The sequence below is a fragment of the Podarcis tiliguerta genome (genome assembly GCF_965153285.1).
Source record: "Podarcis tiliguerta genome assembly, chromosome: 6".
Lineage (NCBI taxonomy): Eukaryota > Metazoa > Chordata > Lepidosauria > Squamata > Lacertidae > Podarcis > Podarcis tiliguerta.
The window spans coordinates 22,698,480-22,703,705 of NC_139539.1; the positions used below are offsets into that span (position 1 = coordinate 22,698,480).

At 42.4% G+C, this 5,226-nt stretch overlaps 1 long non-coding RNA gene across 1 annotated transcript; it reads right to left on the bottom strand.

Annotated features, from left to right (window-relative positions):
- Positions 1-833: 833 nt before the first annotated feature.
- LOC310680430 lies at positions 834-5,010 on the bottom strand. The gene is made up of 3 exons (XR_014512744.1): positions 4,873-5,010; positions 2,907-3,044; positions 834-992 (listed from the first exon to the last, which is right to left on the bottom strand). It is a non-coding gene; the product is annotated as an uncharacterized lncRNA (long non-coding RNA).
- Between the last annotated feature and the right edge of the window lie 216 nt (positions 5,011-5,226).

The following is a 5,226-nucleotide window of genomic DNA, read 5'->3' on the forward strand; positions in this document are numbered from 1 at the left end:
TGGAATGGCAATTAGAATTACCACCCATTCCATAGTTTCTCTGAGCTCAAAGAGACAATTGAATAATGGATGGATGATTCAGAATTTGCTCCCTGCAAGCAGCTTTCATCCCAAGATGACAGGACAATGACAGCTGCTGGCAATTTATATCTGGAAGGATATACAGTAGGCCAAGAATTACAATGTAAATATAACAAATACTGGGATATTGGGGGGCAGATATTGGGAATGGAGAAGAAATTTGGTTCAGTTTATTTATGAACCTTCCTCAGTCAAACTTCCTGAAACTCTTGTTTTGAGATTTATTTTGCATTCAGGTACCAACCCATGTGCTGTGCTTTAAATGTGAAGGCATTTAAGTGCTTTCTGCTTGTGGCAAATAATACAATTTTCCAATGCCCAGAAAATGCTCTTCTGAAGGAAATATTATCAATTTATCCTTCCTAGCAAAGCGGAATTAAGTCACTGTTGTCACATTAACTCCACAGAGCAAGAGATACCAAACAGTTAAATGATTTTAAATATATATATATATATATATATATATATATATATATATATATATGCAAAAGAATGATATTTGTTGCAGAACATCCCTGATTTGGAAATTATTCATATATTCCATCAGACTGTGTTCCATCAGAAAAACTTAGAAACACTTTTGTGTTTTCTTTGTTCCAGTCAGGAGTTGCTGACAAACGTTCCCTTGTCAGGAGAATTTTCATATCAAATGAATAAAAGGATTCCTTAGTTGTGATTTCTACATTGCAGGGAGTTGGATTAGAAAACCCTCTGATTTTAAGTGAGATACTAGGGAAGGACAAGAAGAGAGACACAGGCAATGCCTTTATTTTCTCATGGGTCTACACAACTTCTTCCACAATTTAAATAACAGCACTTTTTCTTTTCTGGACAATCGTAATCACTGCCGCAAAGATCTCCTTCTGGGACGGAGCAGAAATATGGAAGGATGGGGCAGCTGCCAGCTTTTTCTGTAACAGAGAAAACCCACCACATGACTGTTCGTTTTGTGTTTCCAGAGCCAGACAAATGCTTCAGATAACTAGCTCACCTATGCATGTCCAAAGCCCCACATTTCATCAAGAGCGCATCAAGATCCAGCGTGGCCTTATGGTTAGAGTGTCAGACTAGGACTTGGGAGACCTGGGTTCAAATCCCCAACTGGCTATGGGGCTCACTGGTGGCCTTGGGCCAGTCACTGTCTCTTAGCCTAACCTACTTCTCCGGGTTGTTGTAGGGATTTTTAAAAAAATGAGGGGTAGAAATGCAAAAAACGAAAAATAAACAAATAAAACCCATGTAGTGCAGCCCCACAGATGGGCATAGACAGGGGCAGCCCCTCAAGCCAAGTTCGTGAATGATACCTTAGGCCGCAATCTCCAAGAGGAGTCCCCATTTAACAGAGTTTCAGGGTACAAACACCTTGGCGAAGTTTCACGGATCTTTGCCTGAAACTAATTGCATGGGTCAGAGACTCCTTGCTCGATTATTCATCACCTATGTTGTTAGGTAACAATTTGTGTTACTAAATTGCAAGTCTTTCTTCCTTGTGGCCACTGTTTGGTAACATCACATTACATGTGAATCTTGAGAAAGGTAACATCAATGACCTCGAGATTCACATGTAACCTGATGTAACGACAGTCATACTTTGGGTTACAGATGCTTCAGGTTGCGTTTTTTTGCGTTAAAGGTAAAGGGTAAAAGGACCCCTGACCATTAGGTCCAGTTGCAGACGACTCTGGGGTTGCGTGTTCATCTCACTCTATAGGCCGAGGGAGCCGGTGTTTGTCCGCAGACAGCTTCCGGGTCATGTGGCCAGCATGACTAAGCCGCTTCTGGCGCAACGGAACACCGAAACCAGAGCAGCACACGGAAACGCTGTTTACCTTCCGGCCAGAGCGGTACCTATTTATCTACTTGCACTTTGACATACTTTCAAACTGCTAGGTTGGCAGGAGCAGGGACCGAGCAACAGGAGCTCACCCAGTCGCCGGGATTCAAACCGCCAACCTTCTAATCGGCAAGTCCTAGGCTCTGTGATTTAACCCACAGCGCCATCCACTGCCAAAACCTGGAAGTACCGGAATGGGTTGCTTCCGGGTTTCAGCGGTTGCGCATGCACAGAAGCACCAAATTGCACTTTGCGCATGCGCAGAAGAGACGAGTCGCAACCCGCGTGTGTGTAGATGCACCGCTGCGGGTTGTGAATGTGCATCCCACATGGATCACGTTCGCAACCCGAGTGTCCACAGTAATTGCTGATAGAAGAAGCTCTTCTCCAATGAGGACGGGTGTTGTGTGCTTAAGAGAGGGAGAATTTGGGGATGTGGGTGGCGCCCAAATTGAATTCCAAAGAACCAGCTGTTGATAGAGAGAGGCTGCCTTTGCTCTTCCATTGAGAGTAGCACTTTGTTTCTATGTTACAGTTATGGAAGATAATACTTTGTATCAAAGCTATGCTTTGTACAAAGTGACATTTTGTGTTTATCTTCCCATTTTGGGGGATGGAGCAATGATTAAAAAGGTAGCCCATTGTCTATTTCATCTTATATATCTACCAGAGTGGGTCAGTTATTATGAATTCTGGCAGCTATGTAATTGCAATCAGCATCCGCAATGGTTCTTTATATACTTTAGAGCCTCACAGATCCTTACATAGCTTTTTCCTACCTGCGGTTTCTACTCATGGGGAATGGATAGAGTATTGGTTTTGGTCTGGGGAATCCTAACTACAGATCCTTATTTAAACATACAGTTCATTTGATTGCCTTCAGCAGATTACTGTGCCTCAGGCTAACCTAAAGCACTAAATGACAACGTATCGTAGGAAATCAGCCACAAAAAGCCAACACAGAAGAACCAGGTTTAGCCATACACCATACCTTGTGGGTCTCTGCAAATCTTGCCACAATTGAAGTAGCAGCACTTTTGAATCCCCTCGCAGTCATAGTCATGGTTGCAAGCATCCTGTCTCTTTACACTGCATTTGAATGGATTTGGGGGGCAAGTTCCAATTTTTTCTGGAAGTAGAAAATAGCAGGGTTAACAAATACCGAAATATACTATGCCTAAAAGCATTGTTGTGAAGGTAAATGAAACAAGGATAGCAAAACATTATGTGCACAGGAAAGTCCTATGTGAATTATACACAACCAGCCATTGAGTTAATGGTTACTAGACTTTGGGTGATTGCGGGTTGCATCACAAAATCAGCCCATGGGAATCGAAAGCTGAATGAGCAGGAGTTGAATGAAGATGGGAATGTATGGGAAGAATACAATTCTTCAGTAAATGGTTTGGTGGAAGTATAAGAAGACCTGTTTGAGAAGTGGTACATGTATACCACTTCACACAGCCGGAAGGGTGATACGGGATTATTATTATTATTTATATAATTTCTATACCACCCTATACCCAAAGGTCTCAGAGTGGTTCACATAAAGCAGTGATGGCCAAACTTGGCTCTCCAGCTGCTTTTGGACTACAACTCCCATCATCCCTAGCTAACAGGACCAGTGGTCAGGGATGATGGGAACTGTAGTCCCCAAACATCTGGAGGGCCAAGTATGGCCATCACTGACATAAAGGATCACATACATAGAATCAAAATACAAACAGCAACCCAATAAAAAACCCCTAAAAAGAGCCAGCATTTTAAAAAGGGCATAGGATGTAGATCAGGTGAGGCAAAGGGCAGATTAAAAAGGAACATTTTTGCCTGGCGCCTAAAGGTGTATATAGTGCACTGCTCCTTGATTAAAAACAGAGAGAGAAGCTGCTACACACTGAAAATTCAATGCAACAGAGAAAGGTTCTAACTTAGCCACCTGCAGGACATGCAAATATATTTTTATGTTTTAGTTTATAGAAACATTTATTTTTAAAAAGCATATTGACATTCTTTCTCACAAGGGAGAATACTGTTAACTTGTTTGTGATTTCCTCTGAATGCAGCCCTTGTAAGTGGAACTACAGGATTTCATCTGAAGCACAAGAGGAAGCAAATTTTCCATGACAGTTTCTGATATTGAGGAGAATTTTTGATTACAATTGGTCACCATTTGCAGTAAGATTGTAGATCGAACCTTTCAAAACTGCACTGATACTGATTTTAACCAGTTTTGGCAGGATGGCATTCTATTGTTTACTCAACAGCATTAGAATGAATCTGCATTTTTTTGCATAAGAAACTAAAAAAGAATCCATTTAACTCTCAGTATTAGCAAAGCTAAGTACTGTTTGCCAGTAAACGATCCAAAAGGTCCATCAGGTCCTTTGCCAGAAAATTGTTCATGTTGTCCTACCACAAGTCTTTTGCACTGAGAGCAGTGAAACTTGAAGCAAGGGCCTCAGAAACTGGTAAACAGTACCATTTCATTTCATTTTTTGAAAATTAAATTTATGTACCTCCCTTCATCCAAAGATCACAGAGCAGTGTGCAATATAAAAATACAAAATGAGAAAACAAGAAGAGTTTGGATTTGATATCCCGCTTTATCACTACTCTAAAGGAGTCTCAAAGCGGCTAACATTCTCCTTTCGCTTCCTCCCCCACAACAAACACTCTGTGAGGTGAGTGGGGCTGAGAGACTTCAGAGCAGTGTGACTGGCCCAAGGTCACCCAGCAGCTGCATGTGGAGGAGCGGGGATGCGAATCCGGTTCACCAGATTACGAGACTACCGCTCTTAACCACTACATCACACTGGCTCACATAAATACATAGCAAAGACAAACCAACCAATAACCCACCTCCCACAAAAGGCCATAGATGGCTTGGTCAGCCAAATATATTTTATATACAACTCTGGTATCAGACAGAAGGAGAAGCAGCTTCATTCAAAACCTACCTAGTGGTGGCATGCAAGATGCAGGTGAGAGCTGTGTCCAGAGGGCCAGCAGTCCCACCAAGGCTAAGATGCTCCTGGCCTTCATGGTGCCTTCAGAATCTGGTTCCGAATGTTCATCACTGGGTCAGGCTGGTGAGATTTAAGCTTGCTAAAAGGGTGGCACTGGATCACAAGTGGGAGGAGCCCTGACCCTTGTTTGTCACCCAAACATGCCTTGCAGATGTCAATCCATTACCCAATCCTTATTTCACCTATAGTCTACTCTTGCATTTGGTAACTATGAGCCTCTGACCTACAGTAGTTCAATCTGGAACTTGGCGGTTATTACTGAGTGCAATGAGTACAGGCTCAGGA